Source organism: Apteryx mantelli, chromosome 3 (genome assembly GCF_036417845.1).
Source record: "Apteryx mantelli isolate bAptMan1 chromosome 3, bAptMan1.hap1, whole genome shotgun sequence".
NCBI lineage: Eukaryota > Metazoa > Chordata > Aves > Apterygiformes > Apterygidae > Apteryx > Apteryx mantelli.
In genome coordinates, this window is record NC_089980.1 from 37,513,337 (window position 1) to 37,527,743 (window position 14,407).

At 40.2% G+C, this 14,407-nt stretch overlaps 2 long non-coding RNA genes across 2 annotated transcripts in view; both read left to right on the forward strand.

The window, feature by feature from the left end:
• Positions 1-2,174: 2,174 nt before the first annotated feature.
• LOC106490382 (uncharacterized) lies at positions 2,175-6,346 on the forward strand. Its single transcript, XR_001293595.2, has 3 exons — positions 2,175-3,280; positions 3,790-3,882; positions 5,820-6,346. It is a non-coding gene; the product is annotated as an uncharacterized lncRNA (long non-coding RNA).
• A 6,830-nt stretch (positions 6,347-13,176) lies between these two features.
• LOC136991662 (uncharacterized) overlaps positions 13,177-14,407 on the forward strand; it is a 114,344-nt gene continuing 113,113 nt past the window's right edge. Inside the window, exon 1 of the long non-coding RNA XR_010883872.1 lies at positions 13,177-13,190. This is a non-coding gene — a long non-coding RNA (uncharacterized lncRNA). The remainder of the gene's footprint in view (positions 13,191-14,407) is intronic.

Genomic DNA, 14,407 nt, shown 5'->3' on the forward strand with positions numbered 1-14,407 from the left:
GAGCCTGCCTTTTTCCCCAGGCTGCATTGTGTACACACACTTGAGATGGTCCTCCTTTCGTCCTGTTTTATCACTCCCAAGGTCTGTCTTGTACATGTCTCCCTGATGTCAACCTAATAGAGTTAGCTTATCAGTAAAACTGGAGTAAGGTGTCTAACGGAAAGCTAAGGTGAATAGATGATATAGATACGGATCTAGATAGAGATACATACAGATATACATACCTATACAGATACAGATTTAGACAGATGTGTGTGTGTAACGCAAATGAACAACTTCGAAAGACAAATTCAGCTATACTTGAAAAACTAACACGGCCGAGTTTCCTCTGAATATGCAAATGCTGTGGGAACACATGGAGGATATACAATGGAAAGCTGTACTGCAAAACGTTATAAAATGAGGCTGATCCCTTCATGAACAGTTCCCTAATTAACAGATAGTTTTTGAATAATAATTATCTCTACATTCCCCAAAATAAAATCCCCTGTTAGACAGTTCAGTTGATGTGATGTACAGTAATGTTTTCAACTCAGAAATATAAAGCAGACCTCTTCATGATATTTTAGCTTTTCACTCCAGAAGTTACTTGTTGCTTTCCTCTTTCCTACTATGCAGACTCTACAAAGGTCACTGATAGGTTTTTCTTTTCCAGTTAAAAGCCTAAGTAATACAAGGTCATTAGCTATGACAGTTTTCTCCATGTTTTTAAATATTACTTATGTCAATCTTGTTAAAAATGCATAACCATTGATGCATTCTAATTATTGCAGTTTTCTAAAAGATTAAAATAAACCTCTAAAACATTTTAATCATGTTTGCAATGGTACCTGGTTGATTAACATCCTCAGATTTTTAGGAATCAGTGTATGATGCACTCTAACCCTTATGCATTTCTTTCTTTCATAGTTCCCTGTAGTTGGTTTCAGTTGGCTAAAGGGTGGGTTTGTGTGCAAGGCTTGACAGGCTTGGCAAGTTTAATTTGCTCTATTAACAGTTTTACCTTAAGATATTTTAAAAGATGTGCTTACTTCATCTGCTAAGAAGAGAAAACAGTTCCTAGCACATAGTTCAAAAGTTTCTCATTAACATAAATAAGTGATCAGCTAAATTTAGTTATCCTGCACTCAGAACAGAGGATTGGAATTAAAGTAGCAGAAAATGGGCTAGTAACAAGTAATCTTCTGAGATCATTCCCTCCTCCTGGTTTTATGAAGTGTAAATACTGGTTACTCATCAGAAATAATAATAATAATATTGTGGAAGCTCTTCAGAGTTTGAAAGTAAAACTTCCTGAAAGACTTTTCAGAAAAAGTCTGTTCTTCACTAAAATCACAAGACGATCAAACATGAAAACATTGGAGGCAGTCATATGGCTTGTAATCTTCTATTTGCAGCAGTGGATTTGCTAACTTGCCTTGCTTTATATTTTACAATGCTGTTCAAGGCTAAACAAACTGAAATTATTCTGTCTTTTGTCTATCTGTCCTTACTATTCTCACAATGAAGTCACTAACCATGAAATTAAGTCTACAAGTAAAGTTCCCAAGCAGAGTGTGAGCAAGATGAATAATGCATTGCTCATAATTTAAACTGAGTAATGTTCACTGTCTATAGTTATCACTGCAGAAAAAGTGCAGTAAGAATAAGAAATTCTCACAGTGGCTAAACTCAGTATTAATGGAATTAAAACTGTCATCCGACACATTAGATTCATAATTGTATTTCTGAGTTACTCCCATTCCAGAAGAATGACTGCAAACTGAACAGTAAGCATTATTGGAGCATTTATCCCCTTTATGAGAATGGACACTATTCAGTATTATTGCAGACTGGTATGAATGCCAAATGCTTTTAATCTGTTTTCTACATAACTTGTTACTAATCTGTCACCAAAGCGATAGCTAACCCTCTTCAGCCTCATCATTTCAGCTACTGAAGAAAGCGCCAAAGGAATTCGAGAGTGGACCAAGGGTACGGATGCCAATGGCAAGGGTCAGCCGCCTCAGATTTTCTACTGCTCCTGGGGGCATTTCAGCTACTAACACGTTCATGTTCCACCTCAGCAGCATTATCAGATACACATGAACATCACTATGAACATGTGTATGTTGATATGTAAGGGTTAATAATTAGCTGGTATTTATCCATGAAACATTCCTGGGTGTATTTCAGGTTGGTAAAAAACAGTAATACTTTCTCAGAATAAGTCTCAGCCAGTTGCTTTTGTTTTTACAAACAGAGTATTCAGAAGTTCCAGAATCTAAAGTATTATTTATTATACATCTTAAATATAAATTTAATCAGCTTCACAGTATTCATCCTGTACTTAGGTGAGGCTACTGAACAAGGTGAGTCAGAGAACTCAGGTAGCCATAGAGATTCAGTCTTCTTCCTTGCTATGTCACAAAAAAATTGCCTAGAAGAAACTCTTCCTCTTGTGGACATACATAATCAGTTGGTCATAAGCACAGGCCAGTCAGATCCTGCAAACAAAACTGTCTTCAGTTTGATGTTTGACTCATTCAAGATTTCATCCTCACTTTGCATAGGCTAGCAGTAAAACTTTTCCACATCCCTTTTACATTTTTAATTTTGTAAGAGAAATGAAAGACTTCAGACACGAAGCCCTGGAGCTCTGTTCAGTGGTAAAGGAGAAAAATATCATGGTCAAAAAAAGGGACTGAAAGACTTTTCATATGAAAAAATATATATATATCAACTTGCAAAGAGAAAAGAGGACCCCAGTAGGAAGAAAATATTGCTATCGATGACATTCACCAATAATAAGGAATGTAAAGGAAACTGGAGAGGACACAGAATCAGTTGGCAGGACAGGCATCAACATGGATATAAAACCAAGGGCAGAAAATTATTTAGAGATAGCTCAGGGGAAGCTAGATAAAAAAAGAAAGTAAAAGATATCCCCAGGTACAAATAAGTATTAGGGTTCTTTTCCATAATTCAAAACACAAAATGAAGTCACTTGGAATTAAAAAGCTTTCACAAAATTATCAAGATAGGATGATTACTGAAACATTTCAGTGCCCGTTCCAACCACTGGACAGCAGGCCTCTTGGAACAAAAACTGTGTCATCTCATATGTCATATAACTGTCAGCACAGTGAGGTACCAATCCTGACCATGATCCCAGTATAAATAGATAAAGATAAAAATGGTAACAGTAATAGTTAGAAGCCAATACTGAAATTCTTTCCATTTTTACTTTGTGAACCAGAACTTCAGGACATGCAACGTAGAAGTGGGAAACAGAAAAGAGGTATTATTACAATTACTATCTTCACTATTTACCATAAATGAATTATATGGAAATCCTACCTGCTTACAAACCTTCTATTCTGACCTTGCTATGACTCATTATTTTATTCCAAATAAGGAGGATTAGTTTGGATATTCAGTTGCTGGAAGCCTTTATAAAAAGTCCATATGCAATATTCATGCTGCCTAGCTGAGTCTCTTTTATTATCTCATGTGTTTTCTGATTAACAGGAGGAACACTATTTTGCACATCTTTAAGGATGTTATCTTTAATGATCTTATTCTTTTTGGAGATGCCAGTAAAAGAAGAACCAAAGTGGAGTCTCATTTATAACTGATACCTGTGTTATGACAATGAGCTGATACTGGTTCTCTAGTGCTTTTTCATCTCTTAGTGTCTTTTTGACTAAAAAGGGAAATAGTATCATGCCACTAATGTGATTGATTGTCATTCTCCATTTGCTACACATCTTTGACATTATGCTGTTACTCACAAGATCTTTGTCTTAGGGACCATTCCGGCAATATTTCCCAGTGACAATAATCCATGAAACTGCCAAGCATACCTTCTGAAAGAAGGCCAAAAGCTTAAGTCAGAAAATGGTATGTTACTGTTTGTCTACCAGTAACCTTTTCCTTAATGACTTTTTAGTTTATTTTCATGAAGTTTAGCACTGAGTTTTATGGCAGAATACAAAAGACGCTGCCACAAAACTGTCACAAAAGATTCAGTTCTTCAATGAAATATTGTAAAAAATATGGAAATAGAAGATATTGTGAATAATAAAATAACCTTCTTCCCCAAACTGTCTCTGTATTTCCAATTAGAGTACCTCGTCCTGTTCTAAACCTTTTTGTAACAGAAAGCTAAACACTTTTTGAACAACTTGTGCCTGACCTGAAGACAAATGCTTTTTAGCATGGATGTGGTGCCTTTCTATATGCATCTTGAAAAGCTTTTAACAAACATTTTAATTACGAAGCCATGTAAATTTGAGATGGGATTACTAGTAATAATACAGTTATGTCTTAATTGGCCTTTTTTATAGTCTTTTCAGGGAAACAGAAACTTGATTGTCTGTCTTATACAAAAACAAATGGGAAACAGCAGAGATTCATTGCTGTTCCTTATTTGAAGATTGAGTTTCAAGTACTAAATAGATGGGAGCTTAGAAGAAAGGCTTGAAAATAAAGCAGAATCTAAATTTTCCTTTTTTCCTCCAATCTGATCCCAAATCTCTGGTCTTTTAGAGGATTTCAAGTGAGAAAATCAAAGACCGATACCGTGGTAGTTGCTTGGATAATGAAAGAGTCAGAGTAAAACAGGGTAAAGAAAAGCAAGGCATTTGGGGAAATGAAGCCTATCTCAGCACATATTTTGGAAGCTTCTATCTCCAGCTGGAACTTCATGGATAAAAAAGAGGAGTCTTGAGCATTAAAATGGTTCCTTTCCTTTGGGGGGGAAAAAAAAACAAAAACAGTGGTAAAGGAGTTAATATGGTCTGGGCTGGGAAAAGTAAGAACTTTCATTGCACCCTTTATTATTTCTACATTCCTATTAGCAGGAGATAAAATAAATAGATTATGGTAATTCATAATAATCTAGATTTCCAGATTTTTTTAATAAGTTTGAGCTCTGTTATATTGTCCTAGTAAAACAAATTAGTTAATTATTTTTGGCATTAACCATGTCTCACATACATTCTGCCTCCCAAATATTTTAAAATATGAGCTAATGAGACATCAGTTGAGCCGTGGTGTTGATAAGGTCATACCATTTAAGCACAGGAAAGTATATGTCCTTCAAACTACCCCATGTTGTATGTGTGCATGATCATGTAGATGTGTAGCCAGTAGCCAATCTCTATGGAATATAGTATTACAGGGACACCTAAAGATACAGAGCGTTCCCAGCCTGTGTCGAGAACTTTGTGAAAAACAATCTTGAAAAACTGCTTCTTCCGTTTTTGCCTCATGGGAATTTTGCCATTAGAAGCTTTATGTATCTCTGACAAGGAAAAGCTGGGCCCTCAGCAAGCTTGTTTAAATGTCAAAATAGAGATAGAAAGCATATATACTCCTCTTCCTTATCTCCTCATCATTAATCAGGAAGATGTGTGGATGATGTGGAATCACTGTAGTAAATTGGGAATGAGGCATGAAATGAAAGTGCTTGTCCAGTGCTCAGAAAAACAGGCCATTCATTGCTGCGTGCCTGCAGAAATCAAATTGCCACTAAGTATCTAGCTTGAAAAAAATCCAGCCTCCAGCAAAATGACTGTGTAATTGGGTCTCAGCGTTATTAATATTTCTCATCTCCCATCAGTGATTCAGTAAGTGCCTTTCTACCATCAAAAATCAGTCCATGATTTTAACGAGATGCAAAAGTTGATTCAATAAATCCCAGCTGTGGTTTTTCTTGAGTTGGTGCAGCATTGCTGAATAGCAGAAAGTACAGCTTCTCTGCAGGTGAACTGTCCTTTTTTTTTTTTTTTTAATGAATTGTTCCCTCTCTCTTCCTTTCCTCTCCCCTATGACAGGAGATAGCATGCCTGTCAACGTCTGCCAGAGCAGCAGAGAAAATGTTGCTGGCAGTGGAAGATGTGGAGAAGAGAACCACAGACCTACAGCACTCTCCATATGCATCCTTAGCTGTGCTGCTACTACCATGACTCCAGTCAACCGTTCCTTCCTATCACCCCCACCACCGTCTTCTTTTTTTTTTTCCTGTGCTGTTCTCAGGCCAGCAGCTATGTGTAAACAGGATGTGGGAGCTGTACTGAAATGTATTCAAGTCCTATACACCGCCGTCCTCACCTCTGGCTGCAGTGTGCATCCTGCCTGGAACATCTGCTTCAGATAAATATAGGGAGAGTTCAAACTGTGCCGAGAAGGGCACCACTTGGAAGTTTTTGGACAATTTTCTCCTGCTGTCTGTATTTTTTAACATTTAAAAATATGAAAAAAGCTTTTAACTTCTAGCTGGAGGGAAGGTTTCCTGAAAATTGCTGCTGTATATTTGTGTATAACATATATGCATATATTTAATAATTAAAAGATACTCTAATCCCACTAAGAATAATATAATTTAATGTTTTTTTACCCTGTTATTTCTAATGATGATAACTTAAAGGTGCTCATTCCATATGCTGTCAATATCCTTAACTTCAGATGAGTTTTCACAGTTGGCAGTGCAGTTTTTAAAAAATTGCCTCTGGTAATCCAGCTAAAATAGATTGCAGGGCTTTATAGCACATTCATACAACAAGGACTTCATTACAGCTTCAAAACTGAAGGCCAGGATCATGGAAATGTTTGTTACTATTCAGCATATGTAGGCTCCCCACTTCAGGCAGTCTGATCCACAGAAAATGAGCTGGAGGCTGTCTCCTTTCCTTGCAATGTTGGGCCAAACTCTCTGCCTTCTGCAGAGGGGATCGGCTTTTACAGGAGGGGGAAGTATTTATGCGCCTGCCAGCGCAGCATGAGACACTGCTGAACATGAGAGCAAATCTATATTTAGGCATCCTGGGAACTCTGTGGCCTAAAATGGAAACTTAGGAGTTTCTAAGACCAGGTAGCACTGAGTAATATGTAGTTTGTATATCTCTCCTTAGCAGAATTTGGACATGTTGACCTATTGCCATCATTGGCACCTAAATAGACAGTCTGAATTTTAAAGTTAAATAATCTGATGTAGAAGAAAATGAATGTTAAAACCATATAATGTTAATAAATGTAAAATAATCTTTACTTATTTTGAGAGCAATAGAGAGGGCAGTATGTTAGGACTATCCCAGAAACGTGTGCGTGGCTGTACACCAGAGCCACATTGGCATGCAGGCGCAGGAGACGAGCTCCAGCCCAGATAAAAGTGCTGGGCTATTGAACTATTACTGTCATGGAGGGAGACATAATGGTGTGCCTTTACCTACACCTGAGAAAGGCAAGGGGCTTGTCCTGGCTACCTGTTGCCAATGCGCCTTCTGTTTTGGCCTGACCTCCAGCCCTTCTTTCTGCACCATCCATGGAACGTAAAAAAAAATCAATTCTGTCTACAATCCTGAGAAGACTTTGAGCCAGCATTGCCTATTCATGCGCACACACATACAAGCACACACGTGCTCACAAACAAGGAAAACAGGAAGCCAGTTCCACACATAAAGGAGACAGAGATGTACAATTAGAAACAGGTAGCAGACAACAAACACCAACAAATCTCCACTTCTTTCTGCTTGACTTTAAAAATAGACATTTTCAGGGATAATAAAGGATGACTAGTAAATTTAACAGACTTTGAATTAAGCCTCCATTTAATTTATCACACATCGCTTGGATATTTATTGTCTGAAGCTCCTGTACAAGCACCTTGGTCAATTCGTCTGATCAAACACTGCCATCTGCAATGTTAATATCTGCATCTGGATTAACCATCCCACCTTTCACCTGCCTTTACAGTGAATGGAGATAAATAGGTACTTCTGGGGTACCATTCATCTGCTAGAGTAGAGTTCTAAAATAAATCCAGTGAATGTCTTATGAAATAAGTCTATCCTCAAAGTACCCGTTTTCTCCAGGGACAAAAGCCAGACATAAGTATCTACATAGGAAACATTTTAAGATATTTGAGATGTCTCACATTCCGAGACGTGTTAATGTTAATCAAAATTTTGAGGAAAAGACAACCTTAAATAAGTGAGATACAAACTTGAAATGTTTTAAATGAAATTTCAAATATCCTTTTTTTTCCCCCAGGACTCATAAGCAATCTTGAAGGTGTTTCTGTGATTTTTTTTTTTTTTTTTTGCTATCATTATATAAGTTTTTTTTTTAAAAGTATTCTCTGGCAAAACAGAACCACTGAATAAAGCACCCAGTGTAGTTAGACTTTGAATTCAAAATGACAGTGGTCCTATTCATTCTAATGCTTTCTATAATATGTAGCAGTCGCAAAGGTCTCACCTGTTTTTCCACAGAGAAAGAAAAAAAGTCAGTGGGAACAAGATATTTCGATTAATAATATCATTGTAAGCTGGGATGTGACCCAGGTACACTTACTTATCTGAACTTCCCGAGAAAGTGGGCGTGAGCAAGACAAGAGTATGATACAGTGCATAGTTTCTCTGTAAAAGCATGAGGCCTGATAGCTGAACAACTGCTAGCCCTATATATTGGACCTATAATACTGGAATATTTTCCGCCTCCAGAGAGAGTAAGTATGTAAATTCAGAACAATTTTCATATCTTTACACCTTTTAAAGTATTATTCGATGGACTGTGTCTGCATTTGCCCTAACTCATCGCTTTCCAGCCCTCCTCACCCCTACAAACCCACACAGAATAGCCGTGCAGCAGTCATGCTTGGGCACTGTTCCTATGAGGTGTGCTGCAGGGGCCCCCAGAACCCAGGATTTCTGCCTGGAAGCCTCTGCAGGGCACCGAGGATCATTTTGCTTGAGCTCTGCTGCTCTCCTGGCCTGAAAGCTGCAGATGGTCCTCATGGCCATTAAGTAGTACTAAGGTAACAAATGTTTACCCTCTAGCTAGCTTCCCTCAAGGTAGGAAGTGGCTGGTGATGATGTGCGCTGGACTCATTAATGCCAAACTTCTGCTGAGAGATCACCTCCTGCTGCAGTCATAAAACTGCTACATGCATTTATGCAAGTATCTCCAGCCGCAAAGCTGGTTTAAGAAATTCTTGCCTTCCCCTACACCAGCTGCTTCTTTCTGCCCCTCCACCACAGGCTGCCAGTACCTTGGCTCTGCTGGTGCAACTATCTATGAATCCAAGCTGTAAAATATATATATAGCTACACCTTAATTTTGTGATGGATGTGACTGACCCCAGGCTTTTCCTGTCAGCAGAAACCCAGCATGACTGATGTGCTGTTGGAATATTTCAAAGAGACTGGCTATGTGTTGCAGGAAGGCACTGTGATCTGTTAAGACAGGGAGGTCTGGGAAAGGGTTAATAATCTACTTGAAAGTATTTTTACTTTTTAATGTACCAGCACCTAACAACCATAATGACATCAGTGCTCATTTTGCAGGGGGCTATAAAAGGCTTCAAGCATATTACAAGATAAACAAACAAACAAAAAAAATCAAAGGAAAAATAAAGCTGAAATGGGTTGCTCAAGGTCACTCAACAGGTTAGTAGCAGGACTGGAAACTGAGCATTTGAGGCCTCTCTAGCATATTTTATCTGCAAACCATCCTCAAGCCATACTGTCACCTAAGCCTTTTAGATCAAGGTTTCATGATCATCATCCCCAAGGTGATAAAGTGATAAGTCTTCTTTTAAAAACATGAAGTACTTGATCCTTGCATGGGGAACAACAAGGCTCTTGAGAGTGTGATATTTCAATGCAAATACAGGCTGCAGTTATGAGGATGTGAAAGGCAGAATCCTCACAGTAAGCAACAATAGGTCAGCACACTGTGCGAGGGGAGTCAGTATTGTCATTTCCTGTGTACACATGAGAAAACTATTACAGATGTGATTTTTTTTTTTTTTTTTTTTTTTTTTTACATTACCAGACCTGGCTCTAGGACATAACAGATGCTGCTTGTCAGGTCTCACTTAGGCTCAATACAAGCAGGTACTTTGTTACTGGGTCTGGGACTCTCTAGAATTTCTTACTCTGTTTGCTTCAAATTTTTAAGGGTAATTTCAGCCTTTCCTAGCTGTCTCAAATCCCTTTGGGAAAATGCATAATTAAAATGAGTTGAAACTCAACAGACAAAAAAACAATCTGCAGAAATTACAAAGCAGTGCATTTGCATATTTTCTCTCATCACTCTCCCTCTCAAGTCGCAGCAATCTTAAATGCTCTTGCCTTTCCTGCTGTAAGCCAGCTTCTCTGCAGCCACTTCAGCAACATTGACTCAGAGCACACTCTATTAAGCTCATCTGCAGTTCTCCAGAAACTATGTACAGCTTCAGAAACATGATTTCTTCCTACTTCTTATTAATCTCATGAACTACACATCTTCCAGGCAGAAGGTAAGACAAACTGTAGCAGCCACTGCTGCCCTAACTAATAGGAAAAGGATGGTGTTGTTTTCTTTACATTTCTGGTATGATGCATCACAAACAAATGCCAGACCAGGGTCAAGTTACACTAAGCCACACTGTGCTTTTTGGTCTTATGATGTGACGTAACCTCTTACAAAGCAATGAAAGAATTGTAAAGTAAAGAAAGGCTTTTGAAAGTTCTGCTAGAAGCAAATAATTGCTGAGCTTGGGAAGAAACTAAGTGGCTGGTGTTGTCCAAGCACTTGGTACTGGCTCCAAACAGCACTTCATGGGCTGCGCTCTATAGGAATGAGCAGACCAGCCCACATGTCCCGCATCAGCATTGGAGGCCACCGAATGCCACCATGGTGTGCCAGGTGGCTGGAGGGAAGCCTGTTCCTGGCTGTTTGGGGGAAGCTGCAGTACAGAGCCCGTGCAGCCCGTATTGCCCCACTGTCCCTGTGGCTGCAGGGACACCATCTATCCTCTCCTTCAGGTGACTCAACACAACCCCCTTCCATGCTTTGTATTTGCCAACAACAGGTTTTATCCAGCCACTCAGCTAGGGTCAGCCCAGGGAATCATTAGGAACAGACAGAACAGGGGAGTGGCAGCAAAACTGGGATGCTAGTGACAAAACATGAAAAATAAGGAAGGAATTTGGACCCTGTCTCCTACATATGGTCCTTTGCCACCCTTAGTCTTCCCATCTTCACCTTCAAAGCCAACTGTCTTGGCCCCTCTGGCTTGTGAACACTGTTACAGCTGCACTGGCTAAGGAGGACTGCAAGACAAGGAAACATAAAGGAATAAGAGAACAGGTAGATGAAAGCTAAGAGGAAGAAAGAACTAGGGCTGGAAAAAGAGCTGGAAACAAAAAAGAATGAAGGTAAGGAAAAATTACAGAATAAGAGGGACAGGAGACATCATCCATAGCAAAAGCATAAAGAGATGTAGGAATTTTTACAGTAGCTTCATGCAGACTAGAGAGCTGAGGTGGAACATGAACCCAAAGGACACTTGACTAACTAAGAGCACATAACTGGGTAGAAGTATTATTGCACATTCCTTGATTTAGAGGAGCTATTCTTACACCCAAAATCTTGCGATTCATGCTGTGCAGTTCTTAAGATATTTTATACTCTTCTGTGTTCCCGAAAACCCTCTATACACTTCACCACTTCTGGGAGACACTTCTTTTCAGCAGGGCTCAATGTACAAAGAATGGTAGCCTCCTCCTGTAGATTTGCTTCATGGGTCAAATAGATAGAACAGGAAGAACAATCCTTTGGAGAGGATGTTGTTCTACAGCAACATTGGTAGGATTTGGAGCATGGAGACAGGTTGTGAGAGAGAAGTGCTTGGAGAAGCATCAGAAAGTCAGTTTGGACACAAATAGATGCAAAGTGCAATTGCAACTTCTCTGTAACAAGTTTTGTTAATACAGAGCCAGTCAAGAATAAGATGCATGAAACCCATTCCTTTCAGCATGACCTAAAGTACACTCTGAGAGTTCAAGAGGAAGTAATCACTATACTCCCCATGCTCACTGGGACAACGACAGTGACTACAACTGGAAGGATATGCAAGAGAAGGGCTTCTTCCATTTTCACCTGCCACAATCCTTGCAGTGGCAAATCCATATTTGGAATCCTGTCGAGTGAGCTTTTTTTAGAGTTGCTTCATCTTTTGCAAACACTGCTCTCTTTCACAGAAGAAAATACCATAGTTCCTCCTTGTATTTTTAGACTTAGTTTGTTTTGCTCTTTGTATTTGAAAACAGAAGTGTTTATTCGCAACTGAACATTCAAAAGGCCATTAGAAACATATCATGTGATATCATACTGCATGTAACTCTATAGTACTACAGATTAACTAACAGTAAACACTTCTGTTCTCTAAAGTTGCCATTTTATAGATTCTTTTACTTTCCATTAAATTATGTCTTTCAAACTCACTGATATGAAATGCTGCTTAGCTTTCATATTCACATGTTCTTATTGTTTCTTTTGAATAATTACAAGATCTCATTAAAAATTATTATTAAAATGAGAAATATTGAAATCTAGCCAGGAGAATGCTATGTGTTATTTACTAGACACAGTGGTTTTACTGTTCAAACTTCTTCCCTAACTAGTTAAGAAATCTGAGATATTCTTTGAGCAATTGCTTTTGAAGTTAGCAGAATATATTGGAATAAAACTTTGCTGCACTTTTTCTAATACAATTCACAATGTTCTGATGTCATGAAGAGTTAGGCACTAGGAAAATTGCATTTTTGCAGTAGTGCTTGAAGAATTTTTGTTGTTGTTATTTGTTTCGTAGAACCAAATAATGACATGACAATTGCACATGTTATAACCTGTGACAGGACATATTATTCCACTATGCTTGAGCAATAGCTCACAAATCACAGACCAAATGAAATATGAAATAGAAAGAAAGCATTGCCTTTTCTGAGTAATACAGCTCTTATTATGAGTTCTGATTTATCCATAAACCAAATTTCAATGTATTTCTTGGTCTGTCCTCTATTTTTCCAGACTAATTCATAGCAACCGTCTAAAAAGGTCATTTTCTTATTAAAAAAAAAAAAAAAAGTTTTGACTTTCCTCACAAATGCTTGGAGAAGTTTCTGAAGAAAGCGTCCGAGTAATTTACTGAGAGGTCACAGGGCTGCCATTTTCTGCTTCCATTTATGTGCAAGGCCTCATCCTGCCTGCTCTCTCGGACGGCAAGTAGCACCTGCCCTGCAATTCATCACATCGACTGCAGTGGCAGAGCTAATACGAGCAATAACGCGAGGTGCAGTGGGAACGAGAGCTCCTGAGGACGGCGCTCGGGGTTATTGGACGCAAAGCTGGGATGTGGGAAGGAGCCAGCACAAAAGCAGGTAAAGCATCCCTCGGCTGGGGAAAGCGGACAGGGATGGAGCTTCCCGCAGGAACCGGGGGCTGCGGCGGCTGGCGCCAGCCCGAGCTCCAGAGGGGAGGCTGGTGGGGAGCGGAGGTGCTCGAGGAGGAGGTCACCTGCAGTGCGCTGGGGCCGCAGAGGGAACCGCTTCCTCCAGCTCAGCTTGGGCCAGCTGCCACCCCAAAATGCCCGATGGGAGCGCCCACAAAGCGCTCCCTGGCTGCTCCTTGCCATACCGCTTCCCTGCCAGCCTCAGCTGTGTTGGGGCCTCACTGGCTGGTTTCCCCAGCCCGCTCCCCAAGCGGAGATGAGACTGAGAGCTGGCCACATTCACGTGGGCACCGCAGGCCTGGGACCCGCCGCCACAGTCCCCGCACGCCCGCTCTGCTTGCGAGGAGCTGGCAAAGCGCAGCGCGTGAGCGTGCCGGGATGCCCTGCGTCCTCAGAAAGCAGCCTGTTCCTGTCTGCACAGCAAGATCAACCAGCGCTCAGGAAACAATCTGGGATCCATATTAGCGCTTGGTGCCGTCCCCGCGCGGGCAGCGTTACTCGGGGGGAGGGCTTTGCTTCCAGCAAATTCCAGCTCGCAACAGCTGGGAAGGCTCCGCTCTGAACAGCTGCTTCTAGTGCAGCCCCAACTGCATCTTTTTTTCTGTGTGGAAAGCTTTGTTTTGGCGAGAGACCGATTTGTTGAGCTTCCTTGTACTGCAGTCTCACACAGCGACTTTCCCTTTGCCCATGGCATGTGACCCTTCCAACTTATGGGCTTGCATCCTCAATAAGAAAAACAACAACATTAAAAAAAAGTAAAGGTTAATTAACCTCAGGTCTGTTCTCAGCAAAGCGAGGCTGCCATGGATAAGTAATAAAAATAGCTTCTCAATGGTCCTTGTGTCTGTCAGAGTCTCACTCTGTGATCTTTCAGTCAAAACCATGAAAAAGGGAGGGGGGAGGCGAGGCTGATTTGCTACTGTCCTTTTCTTGTGTGTGTGTTCCCAAGGCTGCACTGCTCTGTCCTTCAAATCATCTCCACCAGTAAATCATTTAGCTCAACCTGTCACTCTCTGCCATTGTAAGGAGACAAAAGCTACCCATTTAACCCCAACCATGGCTGATTCACTCTGCGGGGAAGGCAGGCTGACAAAAGAAGGCTAGCAGGGAAGGTGGCAGTTGGGTTGAGTTTCATGTAGTCTGGTG